The 23,972-nt window shown below is 36.2% G+C and overlaps 1 protein-coding gene and 1 non-coding gene across 2 annotated transcripts in view; both read right to left on the minus strand.

Moving 5' to 3' along the window:
* The window catches only part of LOC116858339, a 38,119-nt gene that overhangs the window by 13,649 nt on the left and 498 nt on the right, over positions 1-23,972 (minus strand). The window contains exon 2 of the mRNA XM_032843090.1: positions 22,615-22,652. The gene's annotated coding sequence lies outside the window, so the exon portion shown is untranslated. The remainder of the gene's footprint in view (positions 1-22,614; positions 22,653-23,972) is intronic.
* LOC116858371 lies at positions 23,110-23,176 on the minus strand. Its single transcript, XR_004380899.1, has one exon. It is a non-coding gene; the product is annotated as a small nucleolar RNA SNORD109A (small nucleolar RNA).

Consider the following 23,972-nt stretch of genomic DNA (forward strand, 5'->3'; position numbering starts at 1 on the left):
AAATAGAGATTTCTCCAAGTAAGATATACAAATGGCCGACAATCACATGAATAGATGTTCACCATCATTATTCATTAGGGAAATGTAAATCAAAACCACAAGATCATACACCCATGAGATGGGTATAATGGACAAATGGAAAATAACAAACATTGTTGGTGAAGATGTGGAGAAATTTGAATTTTCATCCATTATGGGTGAGAATGTAAAATAATGCAGCCCCTGTGGAAAGTAGCTTGGAAGTTCTTGAATAAACTAATATAGAATTGGGAATTAACATGGCAGAGTAGTAGGGGGACTCTATGCTTGCCTCAACCCTTGACACAGCTAGATAAATGTCAAATTACTCTGAACACCCAAGAAACAGATCTGTGGACTGGGAGAACACACTGAACATTTAGAGGGAGCAAGATGGCCACACTGTAGAAGGTAGGACCTGTGATGAGTTGATTTGGAGGAGAAAAGAATCACAGGTGCAGTGGAGGAGAGGGAACTCCGATTACAGAGAAAGAAGAGAAAGAGACAAAGCAGCACAGAGAGGTTTGCACAAGAAAAACTCTTCCCAAAAACCATTGACTGGGAAAAGGAGAAGAGATGATTATCCCAAGTTTTTAAAAGCAGTGGCGCTCAAAGTCTGAATTTTAAGAAGTCCATGCCATTCTTGAGGTAATGCCTGATGGACTTAACAGTGCTCGTGTGGAGAAGGGCAGAGGCCCGGGAGTGGACAGCATGGTCTGAGTATCTCCTGGGTTGCACCAGAAGAAACAGCTCCCCTTCTTGGAATGCATTTGGGAGAGGTGATGCTGCTTCTCAACAATGACTGGCCACATTAATTAGCATAGAAGCAGAGGTACCTTTTGAAGGCAGTTAACCTGGAAGTCAGCATTTGACTGTGCTTTTCCATAAATTCTGAGTATTTGCCAGTCACATTACTGCTTTTCTGTGACAAACTGGCACTAGCTATAGTGAAGAAACACCCTTCCCCAAAGGATCAGCATGGGTCTGCACTGCACCAGATCCCTAAAATTTGGTGTTTTTGAAACCCAACCACATGTCTGAGATAAAACACAGGAGTACTGTGCCCCAGGCAGACAGAGGCTCAGACATACAAGGTGAAGGTAAGGATTAGATGGAAGCCAGGGACACAAGGGCATATTGTTCAATCTTCTGTTAGGGTTTCCTGAATAGCCATGGGAAGGAACTCTCCTCTCTTAGGAGGAGAGCAGGGCTACGCCATTTCCCCCCTACCTCTCAACAAGGACAGATTTCAGTGAGCAACACAGTGCTTCCCACCCAATAGAGGCTGGAGTTGCAATGGAGGCCCCACTCCACTGTGCCCTGTAGTGCATCTCTACTAGAACAAGTCAACCTGGGAACCAGCACAACAGGTCCCTTCCCCAGAAGACCAGCACAATCACTCCCAACCAGTGGCATGCACAAAGCCTACCAATCACAGAGTGCTACAAATCTTCAACTCCAGTGAAAATATGATCAGATTAATTTGAACAAGCAGACCAAAGTTTAACACCAAGTTAAAGCGCCACACATTGGACAAGATCCAAACATTCTCCACTGCAGGGAAGAAGAAACTCTGCAGACAATTGACCTGTGGGAAAGAGTAGCCAAAATACAACAGCAGAGTGCACACTCTGAAAGACTTCCTGAAACACCAGGCCTTGGACAGTATAGGACATCATTGTAATATAGCTCTTACTCTTAGGAACAGAAAATACAATAGGCTTTCCTAACACACACAGACACAAAACACTAATCAAGACAAAGCGTCAAGACAGAGGAATTTACCCCAAAAGAAAGAACATAAGAGGTCATGGCCAGGAATCTAATAAAAACAGATGGAAGTTTCTCAGACTCTGAGAAGCAAACTGAGGGTTTTGGAGGAGAGGGTAATGGAGGTTTGGTGATCCTGGTGGTGGGTAGTATGAAGGACACATATTGCATGGAACACTGGGTGTGGTGCATAAACAATGAATTCTTGAACACTGAAAAGAAATTAAAAAAATAAATAAATTATCATATGGTTTCACTTATTTGTGGAGCATAAAAAATAACATGGAGGACATAGGGAGATGGAGAGGAAAAGAGAGTTGAGGGAAATTGGAAGGTGAGATGAACCATGAGAGACTATGGACTCTGAAAAAAAACAATCTGAGGGTTTTGAAGGGGCGGGGGGTGGGAGGTTGGGGGAGCCAGGTGGTGGGTATTATGGAGGGCACATATTGCATGGAGCACTGGGTGTGGTGCATAAACAATGAATTTTGTTACGCTGAAAAGAAATTAAAAAACATCTTTAAAAAAATAAATAAAATAAAATATATGTTTTGAAAATAATAAATAAATAAATAAAAATTAAAAAGCAGAAAAAAATAAAAAAGACAGATGGAAGTAATATGCCTGAACCAGAATTCAAAGGCGCAATCATAAGGATACAAGCTGGGCTTGAGAAAAACATAGAAGACCCTAGAGAATCACTTAGTACAGAGATGAAAGAACTAAAAAATGGTCAGGCTGAAATAAAAACAAAATTATATAACAGAGATGCAAAATTAACTGGTGGTAATGACCATGAGAATTGATGAAGTAGAAGAATGAATCAGTATTATAGAAGACAATATTATGGAAATAATGAAGCTGAAAGAAGAGGGAAAGGAAAGTATTGGATCATGAATGTAGACTTAAGGAGCTCAGTAACCCCATAAATTGTAATAACATTTATACCATAAGAGTCCCAGAAGAAGAAGAGAGAAGAGGGGGCGCAGAAGTTTTATTTGAGCAAGTTATAGCTGAAAAAGTCCCCTCAACTGGGGAAGGAAACAGAGATCCATATTCAGGAGGCATAGAGAGCTCCCACTAAATTCAACAAAAGCCAGCCAACAACAATATATATTACAGTAAAAATTTTAAAATATAGGGATAAGAAAGACTCCTGAAAGCAGCAAGGGGAAAGAAATCCCTAACCCACAACGGAAGATAAATCAGGTTCACAAGAGATTTCTCCACAGAATCCTGTTAGGCTAGAAGAAAGTGACATAATATATTCAAAGAGCTGAAGGGTTGCCTCTTTGTTTTGTTGACTGTTTCCTTTGCTATGCAGACGCTTTTGATTTTGATGAAGTCCCAAAAGTTCATTTTCGCTTCTGTTTCCTTTGCCTTTGGAGACATATCTTGAAAGAAGTTGCTGTGGTTGATATCAAAGAGATTACTGCCTATATTCTCCTCTAGGATTCTGATGGATTCCTGTCTCACATTGAGGTCTTTTATCCATTTCGAGTTTATCTTTGTGTATGGTGTAAGAGAATGGTTGAGTTTCATTCTTCTACATATAGCTGTCCAGTTTTCCCAGCACCATTTATTGAAGAGACTGTCTTTTTTCCACTGTATATTTTTTCCTGTTTTGTCGAAGATTATTTGACCAGAGAGTTGAGGGTCCATATCTGGGCTCTCTACTCTGTTCCACTGGTCCATGTGTCTGTTTTTATGCCAGTACCATGCTGTCTTGGTGATCACAGCTTTGTAGTAAAGCTTGAAATCAGGTAATGTGATGCCCCAGTTTTATTTTTGTTTTTTAACATTTCCTTAGTGATTCGGGGTCTCTTCTCATTCCATACAAATTTTAGGATTATTTGCTCCAGCTCTTTGAAAAATACCAGTGGAATTTTGATCGGAATGGCATTAAAAGTATAGATGGCTCTAGGCAGTATAGACATTTTAACAATGTTTATTCTTCCAATCCAAGAGCATGGAATGGTCTTCCATCTTTTTGTGTCTTCTTCAATTTCTTTCATGAGTGTTCTGTAGTTCCTTGAGTACAGATCCTTTACCTCTTTGGTTAGGTTCATTCCCAGGTGTCTTATGGTTCTTGGTGCTATAGTAAATGGAATTGATTCTCTAATTTCCCTTTCTGTATTTTCATTGTTAGTGTATAAGAAAGCCACTGATTTCTGTACATTGACTTTGTATCCTGCCACATTACTGAATTGCTGTATGAGTTCTAGTTGTTTGGGGGTGGAGTCTTTTGGGTTTTCCATGTAAAGAATCATGTCATCTGTGAAGATAGAGAGTTTGACTTCTTCATTGCCAATTTGGAGACCTTTTATTTCCCTTTGTTGTCTGATTGCTGTTGCTAGGACTTCTAATACTATGTTGAACAAGAGTGGTGAGAGTGGGCATCCTTGTCGTGTTCCTGATCTCAAGAAGTCAAACTTTCAAAATAGGAAGGCTGCAAGCTTTTTCCCATTGAGGATGATATTTGCTGTGGGTCTTTCATAGATAGATTTTATGAAGTTCAGGAATGTTCCCTCTATCCCTATACTTTGAAGCATTTTAACCAGGAATGGATGCTGGATTTTGTTAAAGAGCTGAAGGGGGAAAATATGCAGCCCAAAGTACTTTATCCAGCAGGCTGTTATTCAAAATAGGAGGGATAAAGAACTTTTCAGACACAAAAATTAAAGGAGTTCATGACCACTAAAACAACCATGCAAGAAATATTAAAGGGGACCCCTTGAATGAGAAAGAAAGACCAAAAGCAACAAAGACTAGAAAGGAGTGGAGAAAATCTCCAGAAACAATGGTGTTACAAGTAATAAATTAACACTCTGAATGTAAATGGACTGTGTGCTCCAATCAAAAGACACAGAGTATCAGATTGGATTAAAAAAAAAAAAAAAGAACCATCTGTATGCTACTTACAAAGGACTTATTTTATACCTAAGGGCACCTGCAGATTGAAAGTGAGGGGATGGAGGACCATCTATCATTCTAATAGACATTAAAAGAAAGCGATATCAGACAAACTAGATTTTATTTTTTTTAATTTTTTTAAATTTTTCTTAATATCTTATTTATTTGACAGAGAGAGATCAGAAGTAGGCAGCGCAGCAGGCAGAGAGAGAAGGGGAAGCAGGCTCCCCACTGAGCAAAGAGCCCGATATGGGGCTCGATCCCAGGACCCTGAGATCATGACCTGAGCCAAAGGCAGAGGCTCAACCCACTGAGCCACCCAGGTGCCCCGACAAACTAGATTTTAAACCAAAGGCTGAAACAAGAGTTCAAGAAGGTCACTGTATCATAATAAAGGGCTATGTCCAACAAGAAGATTAAAAAATCATAAATATTTATGACTCCAATTTGGGAGCACCCAAATATATAAATCATTTAATAACAAACACAAAGACACACATTGATAATGATACAATAAAAGGAGGGGACTTAATACCCCACTCACAGCAACGGACAGATCACCTATACAGAAAATCAACAAGGAAATAATAGCTTTAAATGACACACTGTACCAGGTGAACTTAACAGATATATTCAGAACTTTTCACCTTTAAAACAGAAGATGGCACATTCTTTTCAAGGGCACATGGAATGTTCTACAGAACAGATCACACACTGGGTCATAAATCAACAAGTACAAAAAGATTGAGATCATACCATCATATTATCAGACCACATGGCTATAAAACTTGAAGGCAACCACAAGAGAAAATTTGGGAAAACCCCAAATGCAGGTAGCTTAAAGAACATCCAACTACAGAATGAATTGGTTAACCAGAAAATAAAAGAAGAAGTAACAAAATTCATGGAAAAAAAATGAAAATAAATGAAAACACAACTGCCCAAACCCTTTGGGGTCCAGCAAAGGTGATCCTAAGAGGGAAATATGTAGAAATACAGGCCTACCTCAAGAAGCAAGAAAGTCTCAAATACACTACTTAACCTTATACTTAAAGGAACTAGAAAAGGGACAGCAAATAAAGCCTAATGCCAGCAGAGGAAGGGAAATAATAAATATTAGAGAAGATATAAATGATATAGAAAGAAACAAGCAAAAAAAAAGTAGAACAGATCAAGAAAATTAAGAGCTGGATCTTTGAAAGATTAAAAAAAAATGTTGACCCACCCCTCCCTTCCACCATTCTTACCAAAAAGAAAAGAGAAAGGACCAAAACAAATAAAATCATGAATGAAAGAGGAGAGAACACAACCAATGCCACTGAAATGGAAACAATTATGAGACTATTATGAAAAATTATATGCCAACAAAATAGGAAATCTGGAAGAAATGGAGTAATTCCTAGAAACCTAAAAACTACCAAAATTGAAACAGGAAGAAATAGAGAAGTTGAACAGACCAATAACCAGCAAGGAAATTGAATCTATAATCAAAAATCTCCCAAAAAATAAAAGTCCAGGGCCAGATGGTTTCGCAGGGGAATTCTACCAGATGTATATATGTATGTATGTGTGTGTTTATGTGTATAAATATGTATGTATTTAACAAAGAGAGGGAGAGTGAGCACAAGCAGGGGAAGTGGGAGAAGGAGAAGTAGGCTCCCTGCTGAGCAGGGAGCCCAATGCTGGGCTCAATTCCAGGACCCGAGGATCATGAACAGAGCCGAAGATAGACACTTAACTGACTGAGCCACCAGGCGCCCCTCTATCAGATGTTTAAAGAAGAGTTAATAACTATTCTTCTCAAATTGTTACAAAAAATAGAAATGGAAGGAAAACTTCTAAACTTCCTCTATGAGGCCAACATTACTTTGATTACAAAACCAGACAAAGACCACATTAAAAAGGAGAATTATAGGCCAACATATTTGATGAATATAGTTGCAAAAATTCTCAACAGGATATTAATAAATCAGATCCAACAGTACATAAAAAACCTATTCACCACTATAATTCAGATTTATGCATGGGCTATAAGGTTAGTTCAATATTCACAAATCAATCAGCATGATATACCACATTAATAAAAGAAAAAATTGTGGTGCCTGGGTGGCTCAGTCAGTTAAGCATCTGCCTTTGGCTCAGAACATGATTTCAGGATTCTGGTATTGAGCCCTGCTCCCTGATCAGTGGAGAGCCTGCTTCTTTCTCTTTCTCTCCCTCTCCCTTCCTCCTTTTCCCTCTCCCTCTGCTGCTCCCCCTACTTATGCTTTCTCTCTCCATCAAACAAATAAATAAAATCTTTTAAAAAAATCTAAAAAGGGTAAGAATCATATGATCCTGTCAATAGATGCCAAAAAAGCATTTGAAAAAATACAGTATCCATTTTTGATCAAACCCTTGACAAAGCAGGTATGGAACCTGCAACATACAACATCATAAAGGCCACATATGAAAGACCCACAGCAAAATCATCCTCAATGGAGAAAAACTGAGATTTTTTCCTCTACAGTTAAGAGTTGCCTCAGCAGAGAAAAAATAGAAATAAAAGGCATCCAAATTGGCAAGGAAGAAGTCAAACTTTCACTACTTGTAGATGACATGATATCCCGTGTAGAAAACCCAAAAGAGCACCAAAAATTACTGAAACTGATACACAAATTCAACAAAGTTGTAGGTTGTAAAATCAATGAACAGAAATAAGTTGCAATTCTGTACATCAATTATAAAGCAGCAGAAAGAGAAATCAAAGAATCAATCCCATTTACAATTGCATGAAAAACCATCACCTACCTAGGAATAAGGCTGATGAAATAGGAAAAAGATCTGTACTCTAAAAACTACAGAACACTTATGAAAGTAATTGAAGAGGAAACAAAGAAATGGGAAGAATTCCTATGCTCATGGATTGGAAGAACAAATGTTGTTAAAATATCCATACTACAAAAACAATATACACTTTTAATGCAATCCCTATCGAAATACACCATCATTTTTCACACAGCCAGAATAAATATAAAATTTGTATGGAACAACAAAAGACCCTGAATAGCCAAAGTAATGTTGAAAAAGAAAACCAAAGCTGGAGATATCACAATTCTGGACTTGAAGTTATATTGCAAAGCTGTAGTCAAAGATTGTATGGTATTAGCACAAAAACAAATATATAGATCAGCAGAATAGAAAGAATAGTATAGAATAGAATATCCAGGGGCGCTGGGTGGCTCAGTGGGTTAAAACCTCTGCCTTAGGCTCAGGTTGTGATCTCAGGGTCCTAGGATTGAGCCCTGCATCAGACTCTCTGCTCAGTGGGGAGCCTGCTTCTTCCTCTCTCTCTCACTCTCTCTCTGCCTGCCTCTCTGCCTACTTGTGATTTCTGTCAAACAGATCAGTAAAATCTAAAAAAATATATATCCAGAAATGAACCCTTAACTCTATGGTCAGCTAATCTTCAGCAAAGCAGGAAAGAATATCCCATGGAAAAAAAGACAGTCTCTTTAATAAGTGGTATTGGGAACAGTGGACAGCCAGATGCAGAAGAAAAAAAACTGGACCATGCTCTTAAACCATGCACAAAAATAAATTCAAAATGGCTGAAAGACCTGAATGTAGGACAGGTAACAATTAAAGTCTTAGAGAAGAGCACAGGCAGAAATCTATTTGACATTGGCCATAGCAACTTCTTACTAGACACATCTCAGGAGGCAAGGGAAACAAAAGCAAAAATGAGCTATTGGGACATCAACAAGATAAAAAAATTCTGCACAGCAAAGAAACCAATCAACAAATCTAAAAGACAACCTATATTATGGGTGAAGATGGTTGCAAATGACATTACAGATAAAGGGCTAGTGTCCAATAACTATAAAGAACTTCTTAAACTCAATATTCCAGAAACAAATAATCCAGTTAAGAAATGGGAAGAACACACATTTTTCCAAAGAAGACATTTAGATGGCTAACAGACACATGAAAAGATGCTCAACATCATTCATCATTAGGAAAATTTAAAAAAAAAATAATGAGATACCTGACACTTGTCAGGATGGCTAAAATTGACAATACAGGAAAGAGAAGTGTCTGTTCATGTCTTCTGCCCATTTTTTGACATGATTATCTGTTTTTTGGGTGTTGAGATTGAGGAGTTTTTTTATAGATCATGGATATCAGCCTTTTGTCTCTAGTGTCATTTGAGAATATCTTCTTCCATTTCATGGTTGCCTCTTTGTTTTGTTAACTATTTCCTTTTCTGTGCAGAAGTTTTTTTTATCTTGAAGAAATCCAAAAAGTTCATTTTCACTTTTGTTTCTTTTGCCTTTGGAGACATGTCTTGAAAGAAGTTGTTGTGGCCGATATCAAAGAGGTTACTGGCTATGTTCTCCTCTATGATTCTAATAGATTCCTGCCTCACATTGAGGTCTTTCATCCATTTTGAGTTTATCTTTGTGAATGATGTAAGAGAATGGTCGAATTTCATTCTCGTAAACATAGCTGTCCAATTTTCCCAGAACCATTTATTGAAGAGACTGTCTTTTTTCCACTAGATAGTTTTTCCCTACTTTTTGAAGATTATTTGACCATAGAGTTGAGGGTCCATATCTGGGCTTTCTACTCTGTTCCATTGGTCTATGTATGTGTGTTGGGGCCAGTACCATGCTGTCTTGGTGATCACAGCTTTGTATTAAAGGTTGAAATCAGGCAATGTGATGTCCCCAGATTTGTCTTTCTTTTTCAACATTTCCTTAGCGATCTGGGGGACTTTTCTCATTCCATACAAAATTTATGATTGTTTGTTCCAGCACTTTGAAAAATGCCAGTGGGATTTTGATAGAAAAAACAGATAATCACATCAAAAAATGGGCAGAAGACATGAACAGACACTTCTCCAAAGAAGACATACAAATGGCTAACAGACACATGAAAAAATGTTCATCATCATTGGCCATCAAGGATATTCAAATTAAAACCACACTGAGATAGCACCTTACACCAGTTAGAATGGCCAAAATAAACAAGACAAGAAACAACAAGTGTTAGAGAGCATGTGGAGAAAGGGGAACCCTCTTACACTGTTGGTGGAAATGCAAGTTGGTGCAGCCACTTTGGAAAACAGTGTGGAGAGTCCTCAAAAAATTTAAAGTGGAGCTACTCTATGATCCTGCATTTTCATTACTGGGTATTTACCTCAAAGATAGAGATGTAGTGAAAAGAAGGGTCATATGTTCATAGCAGTAATGTCCATGATAGCCAAAATGTGAAAAGAGCCAAGATGCCCTTCAGCAGACGAATGGGTGAAGAAGATATGTCCCATATATACAATGGACTATTATGCCTCCATCAGAAAAGATGAATACCCAACTTTTGTATCAGCATGGATGGGATTGGAGGAGCTTATGCTGAGTGAAATAAGTAAAGCAGAGAAAGTCAATTATCATATAGTTTCACTTACTTGTGGAGCATAAGGAATAACATGGAAGATATTAGGATAAGCAAAGGAAAAGTGATTTGGGGTAAATAGGAGGGGTAGATGAAGCATAAGACACTATGGACTCTGAGAAACAAACTGAGCATTTTGGAAGAGAGGGGGTGGGGAGATGGGTAAGTTTTGTCGTGGGTATTAAGGAGGGCACATATTGCATGGGACACTGGGTGTGGTGCATAAATAATGAATCTTGGAATTCTGAAAAAATAAAATAATAAAAAACAGGAAATAACAGATGTTGGCAAGGATGTGGAGATAGGAGAACTCTCTTACACTGTTGGTGGGAATACAAACTGGTGCAACCACTGTTGAAAACAGGATGGAGGTTCTTCAAAAAGTTAAAAATAGAACTACCTTATGATCCAGGACTTACCCTACTATTTACCCAAACAACACAAAAATACAGATTTGAATGGGTGCATGCATTATATTTTTTAATATACAGTTTACAGTTTGATCATTACAAAGTTTTTGTTTTTCAATTAAAAGGAGAAGACAAAAGCCTGACCAAATCTATTTTTGTAGAAAGAGTTGGCATGTTTGTGCAGAACAATTACCTCCCACTTGACTTATGATGTACTGTATGTGGGCTAATTGAAATTAAATAAAAAAAAAAAGAAATTTGGTCAACAAAATAAGAATCAGAATAATCTTTATATAGTAGGTACAATACTGAAAGAAAATATGTATGAAATGTGTGTACTGTTCAAGTTTAGACAGTTGTCGAACTTATCAAATTGTGTCTTAATTTTATTTCAGAGAATGTGAAAATTGAAGAGACAAGCCTTACAGTATAATAACATTTTCTCTCCCCAGTCTTTATTTTACCCAGTGAACCTATTAACAATTTTAAATGACTTTTTCTGTGCATTTTTATTAAAGACAAATGTTAAACCTATAGTGCTTAGTTCATAGTAATAAATTACCCAAATTGGATTTAACCAGCACCATGATGTTTATAGCAGAATTATCAATAACTAAAAATAGAAAGAGCCCAAAGGTCCATCGACTAATGAATGGGCAAAGATGATGTGATATATAGATATATATATACATCAGGGAGCTTGCTTCTCCTTTTCCCACTTTCCCTGCTTGTGTTCTCTCTCTCACTGTTCCTCTCTCTGTCAAATGAATAAAAAAAATCTTTTAAAAAAAGCTTCCATGAATTTTGCTCTCAAAATCAAAGGATCTACTAACAATATTTTTGTCAATACCCACACTACTCCAGCCAAATACTAATGAAAAAAGACTGTGGGCCCCTCACCCCCTTTTCTGTTTCATCAGGGTTTCCTGAACCACAGAACAGGTAGTGATATTATGATTCTCTGGAAGGGTTGTATTACCATGCTGGTCTTCCGTTCTCCATCTGGTGGAATTATACAGGCCATATCAATTACTTTGTCTGTGTGGGGAGGACTGAGGAGGGAGCTGAACATCCATGACTCACCAGGGGGAAGCAGGTGATGCAATGGTGCTATACACCCCAGCAAGTGTCCATGGAATTTAGCAGCAAGCTGAACACCTACCCCCATCATACAGCAATAAGACTTAATAAGAAGTGTGAGAGAAGGTTAGCCACCATTTCTCTACACTCTACCACCATGTAAAGTACCCCCTGGTATCAATAAGCCCAAATGAACATCCACTCTCACTGCATATCAATGACAATAAATAAGAAAGTGTGTGACGGGGCTAGTTCTTCCTCAAGTTTCACCTTGAGGGAACTGACCTCATACCCCAAATTGGAGGCAACAAAGTGGTGTGAGTTGGTACCTTACTTTTGCTGAGAAAGTGTCAATGGGCCTAAGAGAGAAGATGCCCTTTTACCCCTCACACACAACAAACAAGTGTTTTAGCATTACACTTTGCTGGAAATGTGTGTGTGTACGTGGGATGTGAGACAATAAGAAGATGAGCATACACACTCACCAAGACTAAACTACAGCTAATTAGGAGAACTGGCTGATTGAAAAAAGAGAGAGAGAGAGAGAGATTGAACAATAATGAGAATTACATAATATCGAAAATGTCTAGGATACAATGAAAATCACTAATCATACCAACCACTAGGAAAATCACAACTTGAGTGAAAAAACACATTCTATATGTGCCAATAGCAACATGAACAAGATATTAAATTCACCTGACAAAAATTTTAAGAAGTTTTTATAAAAATACTACAAAAAGTAATTGCAGATTCTTTTAAAGGTACCAAAAAATAGAAAATCTCAGCAAAGAGAAGAAATTATAAAAAAAGAACCAAAACCAAGTTACAGAAATTAATAATACAATAACAAAATAAAAAGCCTGATAGATGAGCTCAAATAGTAAAGTGAAGATGGCAAAGAAAAGAATTAATGAATTTGAGAACAGAAGAAAAGAATCTACTCAATCTGAACAACAGATTAAAAGAAGTCTGAAGAAAATGAGCCCTGTCTTAGGGATCTGTGCACAATAACAAAAGAATTAACATTCAAAACATCAGAGTATCAGAGGAGAGAATAAACTGTGCAAATAACAAAATACTTGGGAAAAAATAATGGCTTACAACTCCCACAAATGGGAAAAACACATTGATCTGTAGGTTTAAGAAGCTGAACATATAAAAAAAAAGTATAAACCAAAAGAAATCCATGCTAATAAAACTCTGAAAAATTAAAGAAAAAATATTGGAAAAAGCTAGGAAGAAACGACACCATACTTTTAGAAAAAAAATTTCAAATGACAGTGGATTCCTCATCTGACAACATGAAGGGAAAGAGGAAATAAAACAATATTTTCCAGGAACTAAAAGAAAAGAATCATCAAATATAAATGTTATACCCAGAAAAACTGTTCTTCAGAAAAAAAGGAAATAACGACATTCTTAGAGAAGGGAAAACAAAGAGAATCTATATCTAACAAACCTACCATTAAGGAAAGGCTAAATAAACTATTTTTTTCTTTTCTAAAGATTTTATTTATTTATTTGAGAGAGAGAGACTGAGAGAGAGTGAACACAAGCAGGGGGGAGGGGTAGAGGGAGAAGCAGAGTCCCCACTGAGCAGGGAACCAGATGCAGGACTCAATCCCAGGACCCTGGGATCATTACCCAAACCAAAGGCAGACTTTTAAACAACTGAGCCACACAGGTGCCCTAAAGAAAGTTTTTTAAACATAAAGGAAAGAATAAGGGTATCTTGGAGCTTAAGAAAGGAAAGGAGGACATTGGGATGGCTAAGCATCAGAGCAAAAATATAATAGACTACCTTTTTTCTTTTAAATTCAATTAGCCAACATATAGCACATCATTAGTTTCAGATGTAGTGTTCATTGATTCTTCTTTTTAAATTTTTTTAAAATTTATCTTATTTTTTCAGTGTTCCAAGACTCATTGTTTATGCACCACACCCAGTGCTCCATGCAATAAGTGCCCTCCTTAATACCTACCACCAGGCTCACCCATCCCCCACCGTCTCCCTTCTAAAACCTTCAGTTGGTCCATATATGTAATATTTTCTGCATATAGCAGCCTATATTAAGCTCATGGTTGTTTATTTTTGTACTCACACCTTTCACTGCCACATTTCAGATATTTGGTATCATATTTTATATCCTTTTATTTTGTGCTTTTCTTAAGTGATTCTTACTGGTATACTATATATATATATATATATATATATATATATATATATATTTTTTTTTTTTTTTTTGCTTTTGTACTTTCTATTTTTCTTACCGTTACTTATGGTTTTAGTTTTCCACTCACAGTGTCCCTTAATCTTTTTTTTTTTCTTTTTTGTGGGCCTGGTTTAATGGTCATAAATTCTTCCAGCTTTTGTTTACTGAGAAATGCTCTATCTTTCCCTCTATTCTGACTGATAGCAAGGGAGACAAACTGAGGGTTTTAGAGGGGAAAGGGGTAGGGGAATGAGATAGCCTGGAGATGGGTATTGAGAAGGGCATGCATTGCATGGGGCACTGGGTGTTATACACAAACAATGAATCTTGGAATACTACCTCAAAAAGTAATGATGTATGGCGCCTGGGTGGCTTAGTGGGTTAGAGCCTCTGCCTTCAGCTCAGGTCATGATCTCAGGGTCCTCGGATTGAGCCCTACATTGGGCTCTCTGCTCAATGGGGAGCCTGCTTCCCCCCCTCTCTCTGCTTGCCTCTCTGCCTACTTGTGATCTCTCTCTCTCTCTGTCAAATAAATAAATAAAATCTTAAAAAAAAAACTAATGATGTACTGTATGGTGAGTAACATAATGCAATAAAACAAATAAAGAAAATAAATAAAGAAAAACAAAACAAAACAAAACACTGAACGATATCCTTGCTGGATGAAGTATTCTTAGCTGCAGATTTTTCCCTTTTAGCACTTTTACATAATGCTACTTTCCTCTGGCCTTCAAAGTTTCTTCTGAGAAATCAGTTGATATGTAACTGTTTTCTTTTCTCTTGCAACCTTTAATATTCTTTCTGTATCACTATTATTCACCATTTTAATTACTATGTGTCTTGGTGTGGACCTCCTTGGGTTGAATTTTTTGGAGAATCTCTATGTCTTCTGAATCTGGATCTCTGTTTTCCTCCCCGGATTAAGGGAGTTTTCAGCTATTATTTCTTCAAACATATTTTGTGCACTTCTTTCTCTTCTACTCCTTCTGGAATACCTATAATGTGAATGTTATTACACTTGATGAGGTCACTGAGATCTCTAAGTCTATTCTCATTATGCAATATTTGTCTCTCACCTGTTCAGCTTGTTTTCCATTCCTCTCTCTTCCAGGTCACTGATACTTTCCTCTGCCTCCTGTAGTTTACTATTTATTCCAGCCATTGTATTTTTAATTTCACTTATTGAGTATTTCATCTCTGATATTTTATTTATACCTCTTTGTCAAACATCTCATTGATGTCTGCTGTCCTTTTCTGAAGTCCAGTGAGTATCTTTATGATCATTACTTTAAATTATGTGTCAGGCATATTACTTATTTCTCTTTCACTTCTATCTCTGGCTGGGATTTTGTCCTATTCTTTCATTTAGCACATATTCCTCTGACTCCTTATTTTGTGTACATTTCTGTGTTTGTTTCTCTGTGTTAGGAAATTCAGCTATGTCTTCTACTCTTGAAAGTAGTGGCTTTGTGAAAAAGAGGTCCTTCAGTCCCTTGTAGCACAGTGTCTCCTATTCATCAGGACCAAAACTTCAGTTCAGGCTCCTCTGTGTGTTGCTTGTGCCCTGCTTTTGTGTCTGAGTCACTTTTCCTTCCAGACATCTGTACTGACTCCTTGCTTGTTGTGGGCTGTGTTTGCTCTCTGTGATGTTAGTGAGACCCAGACAGGCAAGCTCTGAGGGAGTAGTGCAGCAGAAGGGCTTTGTTGCCAGGTGGCGGTGTTAGCAAAATTTGCATCAAGTCTCTAGTCTTTGACCAGATCTCCTGGATCATATTAGCTCCTTGGGCATGACACAGAATCAGTGGCTGGACAGGATGTAAGTCCTTCACAAAATCTGTAATGAGCTAAGTAAGGGCTGAGGCCAGTAGACTTGGGGTGGGTGGGTCCTTAGAGAACTTGTGGATGGGGTGTGCTGCTAGCAGGTTAGGTAGCAATTGTTTGTGCAGTGCTATTCCCCACAACCCTGAGTCTTTGTGTTTATGTTGGGAGTGGGGGAGGAAGTATCCCAGGTTCCAGAGAAGTCTCCCAACACATTCTGAAATCAATGTAAACTGATCTCTCTCCCTTTCTGCAAGCTATTGCTTCTATGTTTCCTCTCCTTGGGCTGTTGTCTTTTTAAGGGCAAAAACCCAGCTATCACTGGCTCTTCCAGGTTGCTTAGTGCTGAGTCAGTTGACTTTTAAAGTTCCAGGCTTTAGAAAAAAAAAAGATGGTGGAGGAGTAGGGGACCCTATTTCAACTGGTCCCTTGAATTAAGCTGGATATCTACCAAAACATTCTGATCACCCATGAAATCAGCCTAAGATGTAAGACTATATATCTGGATCTCTACAAGCAGAAAATCTCTGACAGTCTCGAGGTATGAAGTGGGTAGTTGTGATTCTGCACACAGATATCACAAGATAAAGAGAAGAGGGCTAGCCAACATAAGCTGGCACCAGGAAGGGGAAACAACACTGGAACACAAAACCACCCCATGCTGGAGACAGGGCATAGGCTTGCAAACAAGTATCAGTGGAGAAAGGCCTTCAGTGTAGCACCCTGACAGGATCCAGGAGCTGCAGGTGTGTGTGTGTGTGAACCAATGGCTTGAAAGAAGAAAAAAAATGGAAAAATATTCCATGCTCATGGATTGGAAGAATAAGCATTGTTAAAATGTCTATGCTACCCAGAGCAATCTATATTTTCATCGCCATCCTGATCAAAATACCATTGACATTCTTCACAGAGCTGGAACAAACAATCCTAAAATTTGTATGGAAGCAGAAAGGATACCAAATCACCCAGGAAATATTGAAAAAACAAAACAAAGCTGGGGGCAAAATAGTGACTGATTTCAAGCTATATTACAAAGCTGTGATTACAAGACAGCACGGTACTTGCACAAAAACAGGAGCATGGGTCAATGGAGCAAAATAGAGAGTCCAGATATGGACCCTCAACCCTATGGTCAACTAATCTTCAACAAAGCAGGAAAAAATATCCAATGGAAAAAAGGCAGTCTCTTCAATAAATGGTGCTGGGAAAATTGGACAGCTATGTATACAAGAATGAAACTTGACCATTCTCTTACACCATTCACAATGATAAACTCAAAAGGGATGAAAGACCTAAACGTGAGACAAATTCATCAAAAGCTTGGAGGAGAACATAGGCAGTAACCTCTTTGACACTGGCCACAGCAACTTCTTTCAGGTCACATCTCCAAAGGTAAGGGAAAGAAAAGCAAAAATGAACTTTTGAGACTCATCAAGATAAAAAGCTTTTGCACATCAAAGGAAACATACAACAAAACTAAGAAGCAAAGTATGGAATGTGAGAAGATATCTGCAAATGACATTATATAAAAAGGGCTGGTATCCACAAATCTATAAAGAACTTCTCAAACTCAATGCTCAAAAAACAAATAATCCAGTCAAAAAAATGGGCAGCAGACAAATAAAAGACACTTCTCCAAAGAAGACATACAAATGGCTAACAGACACATGAAAAAATGCTCAACATCATTAACCATCAGGGAAATTTAAATAAAAAACCCATTGAGATGCTTACACCAGTTAGAATGTCAAAGATTAACAAGACAGGAAACAACAAATGTTGGAGAGGATGTGGAGAAAGGGGAACATTCTTACACTGTTAGTGGGAATGCAAGTTGGTGCAGCCACTTTGGAAAACAGTGTGGAGGTTCCTCAAAAAAATTAAAAATAGAGCTACTCTATGACCCTTCAGTTGCACTACTGGGTATTTACCCCGAAGATACAAATGCAGTGAACAGAAAGGCCATATGTATGCCAATGTTCATAGCAGCAATGTCACCAATAGCCAAACTTTAGAAAGAGCTGGATGCCCTTTAACAGACGGATGGATAAAGAAGATGTGGTTCATATATACAATGGAATATTACTCAACCATCAGAAAAGATGGCTACCCACCATTTGCATCAACGTGCATGGGACTGGAGGAGATTATGCTAAGTGACATAAGTCAAGCAGAGAAATACAATTATCAAATGGTTTCACTTATATGTAGAACAGAAAGAAGAAGGAATAGCACAGAGGGCATTAGGAAAAGGAAAGAAAAAAGGAAGGGGAGAATCAGAGAGGGAGACGAACTATGAAAGGTTATGAACTCCAGGAAAAAAAACTGAAGATTTCAGAGGGGTGGGTGTTTTAGGTTAGCCTGGTGATGGGTATTAAGAAGGGCATGCATTGCAAAGAGCAGTGGGTGTTATATGCAAACAATGAATCATGGAGCACTATATTAAAAACGAATGAGGTACTGTATGGTGACAAATACATACATACATACATACATACATTCCAGGCTTCAAGTCTTGCTTGTTATACAAACTTACAAAACTAGCCCTCTGGTTTTCAAGGCCAGACATTCTGAGGACTTGTTTTCCCCATGTGCACTCCCTGATGACTTACCCTGTCTCTGATTCTAGGTCTCTCCCTCCTGTGGACAGCTCTAGACCACCATTTTTGCCTTTTTTAACTTCACTGATGTGAATTCTCCACATTTAATTGTGGAGTTTCTTTTGCCAGTTTATTTACTCAGATGTGAGTGATATCAAATTGTAAACATGGAATAAGGTGAGCTTAGGGGTCTCCCACTCTGCCATCTTCGCATGCCTCCTTCATAACTGAGATGTTTTCTTAAGTGTTGTTATTTATATTAAGAAAACAGTGAGCACTTCACCTTTAGTTTATTGAAACTGACAACATAGTAATCTCATAAGCCTCTTCAGACCATATGGTGATGACACAGTTAAGGATATGGCAATGTTGATACACAAAAATTATAACAGTTTAAATAATGTGGCAGAAATTAATTTTCAAAATTTACCACTTAGATTATTGAAGCAAAAAGTGATCCACACCAAAACACTTCATATAAACTCACTTTCAGTAGCTTTGTCTCTCTTCTTTATCCTAAGCAATATTTTCCCACATTGGAACAATATTACCACCAGGTGCTCATCTGTTGATTGAATTCCTATATAGTTTTATATTTTTACTTTATATCTTCACTTATGGTTCTCCTCCTTTAATTTTTTATTTCCATTAATATAAAAAACAAATTTTTCTATTTAATGGTATTATTTCTATTACATACATACACAGAGAGATGACTAAATTCTCTAGATGAAGAAATCATATCAATGCTTTCCTGCCGTATGTGGTCTTCCAATTTTCTTTTGGGTCATCTTAAGACAAACCAAGAGGATCATTACTTACACTTCAATATCTATTTTATCATGCCAATTTTGTTATGATAACTCAATGTAATTATCATTTTTTATAAGTAAGAAAGTAAGTAATGAGCTCACCACATTCTTAGGCTGGCCTGGAGAAATGACCTTGGATTTATTTTCACACAGTATATTTAGAAAATACTGACAGAAAATAATTGTTAAATATTGTGTGCAGAGAGACTTTAACTTACTATCTCTATTTGGAATGCATGACCTGTAGGCTCACTCCAGAGTTGAGTAAAGCATGGTTGATATGTAAGTCTGACTCAACATGACCCTAAATAATACATATTATATATATTGACAACCAGATTTTCTTGTTTTTCTGTATCAAGTTCTGATAAAAAACACACACATACACCCACCCTTAGGCTCCTATATGAGAAAGTCATAAAATGTTCATAGCGTGGTCAGTGTGAAACAAATCTGTGTATTGGTAACTATTAGATCTTTCAGTGAGATGACAATGTCCATTCTGTATATTCCATTCTACACACTTCTATAAAGCTAAGTAAACATTATGCTAGATTAAAAGTCTCTGTATCCTGTGTGATTAATTTACTACCTCATTCAGGTATCATAACTTATACCTTTATATTTATTTTCTTATTTTCTCACTCTCAAGTATGCATTACCAGTACTAAAGACAAATAAAGGAAGAAAAAAACCCATATACCAAATATGAATCTCAAACTTACCTGAGAAGAAACACACATAATGCTTGAACCTTAAAAATTCCCACTATGGAAGATTATTCTAATTCTTTATGGGAACAGTTTTTATCAATGCAATAAATTTTGTTCTCTCACTGTCATCCTTTCATGTGTTATCGGAGTATAAATTACTATAATAAAATTTTATAAAACCATGATTTATCCAGACAATGGGTTTTTCAGAAAATCTGAATCTTAGTATACAAATTTTGCTTTGTAATTAATAATAGTATTTAAGCGATTGTTAATAAAAGTCTATCTTGATATGATTGTCAGTGTAATGTTATGATTTACTAATAATGTCTGCATTTAGAAGAGAATGTTTGACTTATCCTGAAGACATCAATCTCTATGTCCCAAGTAACACATTACCCATATTAGACAATATTTCTAGGAAATGTATTAGCTAATATTTGGGTTAATTTGATGGGATATTTTAAAGTTTCTACTAAAATATGTTATATATGTAGAAAAGTCCATGCATAAAAAGTGTACAGCTAAATAAATTTGCACCATCCAAACAAAACAACTCATCAAGACACAGATCAATATATAAATATTACAAGCATTCCAGAAACCTCCAAGTTGTCTTATCTCCATGCCAATCTCCCCCATGACTTTCCCTGAGTAACTTATTTTCACATCATAGACTAGTAAATATACAAGAGATATAGGTAAGGCAATTTCAAAATAGAACTTACTAACTGGCATATATAGAACACTAAATCTGCAATGATAATTTTTTATTAATGTAATTATAAGTGAAAATGGAATACTTATTGAATTATGGCATACCCTGTACCATTGCAGAGATACAAAACAATTCAAAAGTAATAAAATTAATTCAAAGTACGTTTTTTCATCATATAGAAAATAGCTTAGAAATCATTAAGGATCAAGAGGGAAAAGCCCTACTTCTTCTAAATACTCCATAATTTAAAAATAAATCAATATAGAACTAAGAAAATATATTCATATTAGTAATAGAAAAGATATAAATACTAAACTTGTGCTCATGAAGCTAAAAAGTGCTTACAGAGAAATTTAGAGTGAAAAGCAATATATTAGAATTGAGGAAGGCTAAAAAAATCAATAAATTATATTTTGCAAGAAGCTAGATGAAGATAGACAAGTACAAATTCAGAAAGATAAAAGAAAAAATTAAAGAGGTTAAGAGCAGGAATCAGCAAAATAGAGAGCAGACTTACAAAAGGAAAAAGCAACACCAAAAAATAATTTGAAATAAGATGATTGAAACCCTTCTATCAAGACTAATCAAGAGTGAGCGATAACACAAAATATTAATAGCTAAAAGACATACAAAAAAGATATTACTAAAGAACTTGCAGTAATTAATATGATGTTTCAAATAAAATGTTCTTCTGACTAGTAAGAATCGAGTAAATGATGCAGTCACAAAGAAAGCAAAACTATATAATTACATTTTTATAAAGAAAAAATGAGGGAAAAGGTGAAATACATTTTCAGAATAGTTGCCTTTGGGGCAAAGAACTAATCATAAAAGAAGATTCTTTTGTGTTAGTTATATTTTCCCTCTATGTCTGAGTCCTATAATATAGCATCATAATATGGAGAATTTACTGCATAGATATTATGCATCAATGTGCTGTTACACTGTTTGGATTGAGACAGTATCACCAACTCCATAAATCTGTGAATCTACTAATGTTAACAAATACACAAGTAGAGTCTTGTAAGAATAGGGTTTTTAAATAAAAACAGGCCCTATTGTTCCTGCTATCTATATGCCTGTTCAAAAAGGTTGTTAATGATTGAGGTTCTATAGTTCATTTTAATATCTGGCAGAGCTAATTTCCTCTTTGATCTGTGACCATTTCTTTCATTTATTATATTTTTAAATTTAATTTAACTTTTTCAGTGTTCCAAGATTCATTGTTTATGCACCACACCCAGTGCTCTATGCAATACATAGTTGCTCACTTCTTTAGAATTACCTTCTATGGTTCTAGATAATCACTATAAATTTTAAAATTATAATAAATGATTACAAAAATAATCTCTACCTCATAAGAGTTGTGATAGAACTTTGTCAAGAAAAAGTTTTGCTTATGCTTAAGGCAGTGACCACTAGGTCTCAGGTAACAAAATTTTCAACAAAGTTTGCCAGGAAATATATAAACCACTTTTCTTAGGGATGTGTATTTCAAGTTTTAGTAAGAAATAATAATGATATGATATTTTTGTATCTCTCCATTTAATAGCTCTAACATAATATCCTTTTTAAAGGCCTAGAGCAATATTGAAAATTGAACTGTTTTGTGTTTCTAAAGAATTATAGCAACTTTAATCATATAAAAACTTGATGGTCTTAAAGAGATCTAACAAAATTTCACATACAACTTCCCATGTTGCAAAAATGAGAAACAATTCATGTCAATCCCCAAATATTAATGTAGAAGCAGAAATATAAAACAATGTGGTCACAAAAACCTTATGAATAAATAATTAAGCAGATAGAGAAATCATAACATCTTGACATATTTGGATTTCACTATAATAATTTTGATCCAATATGAAACTGCTAAAAAATTTTCTAATAGCATCTTTCCATCAAAGCTTAAAATAATTAAAATGAAAGAACTAATTATAAGGATACAATAATGTAGGTAACCTTGATGAAGGTCTCAATGAGGAAAAAGACACATTATAAAAATATTCTTGAATAAGTTTCTGAAAAGATGAACATAGACACCTCAAGACCTGGTGACACAGACTATAACATACACATATGAGCTTCAAAGGTTCTTTGTTTAGTTACTCACCTCTATTCTCTGAAGTCAAACCCCTGATTCTAGTCCTTCTATCTCATCAAAACATGACAGAAAGAAAAAAACAAAGACAGAGTATCAGAAATTTTTCAACAGTAAAGTTAACAAAAAACTTAAATTAGTTTCATTGTCATTATTTGATATAGACATATAATCTTTTCTTCTTTTAGCCCAAATGAGAATTTCAGTACCCATGACAGTTTCTTCTTTCCTTAATTCAATCATTATTTTCTCATTTTTTACTCAAGAACATATTTTCTTTAAATAATTATCTTTCTACAACTTTTGTCCAAAGTAAGCAAAATGAAGCAATCTTGGATCCCTGATCATATATAAAGGTGCATAGTGACTTATAACATAAGACATAAATGCCCTGTTCTGGAAAAAAGAGAAAGCATACTAACAGTGCTATTATGTTGTCACTGAGGGGTCAATAAAGACAGCCAGGCCCTGAAAGTATTATTTGTCCTAGTAGATGGCAACTCATCTGGACCTCAGATTGACATCTGGAATGAGTCCCTCAGCATCCTCAGACAATTGTGCTCATCATTGATCCAGACAAGTGCCCTCCCAACAAATAAGCATTTCCAGACTTATGTTGTGCAGGTTTGAATAAAGAACAGCAAATATGTAGTAACTATTTTATTTAGTACCTGAATAATGGGACCCATATATATAGTATTAAAAATGCTACTTTTGATTATTCTAATAAAATTAGGTAAGATCTATTGGGAATATTTTTTTTAAATTTTCTATTTTTTTTTCAACGTAACAGTATTCATTGTTTTTGCACCACACGCAGTGCTCCATGCAATCCGTGCCCTCTCTAATACCCATTACCTGGTTCCCACAACCTCCCACTCCCCACCCATTCAAACCCCTCAGATTGTTTTTCAGAGTCCATAGTCTCTCATGGATCACCTCCCCTTCCAATTTCCCTCAACTCCCTTCTCCTCTCTAACTCTCCTTGTCCTCCATGCTATTTGTTATGCTCCACAAATAAGTGAAACAATATGATAATTGACTCTCTCTGCTTGACTTATTTCACTCAGCATAATCTCTTCCAGTCCTGTCCATGTTGCTACAAAAGTTAGGTATTCATCCTTTCTGATGGAGGCATAATACTCCCTAGTGTATATGGACCACATCTTCCTTATCCATATTGGGAATATTTTAAAGAATCCTTTAATCAACAAATATTATAAAGAGCAAAGGAGGTACCAACAATAATAAAAATTGTGATTATAGCATAAGTGGAAGCATATATGTTGTGAATATTTCAGATAAATATTTAAAAAATCAGTATTTAGCACAGTTGAATTTTGCTACAAGATTATTTTCTTTCAATATAA

The sequence above is a fragment of the Lontra canadensis genome, unplaced genomic scaffold, assembly GCF_010015895.1.
Source record: "Lontra canadensis isolate GAN:19392208 unplaced genomic scaffold, GSC_riverotter_1.0 scaffold135, whole genome shotgun sequence".
NCBI lineage: Eukaryota > Metazoa > Chordata > Mammalia > Carnivora > Mustelidae > Lontra > Lontra canadensis.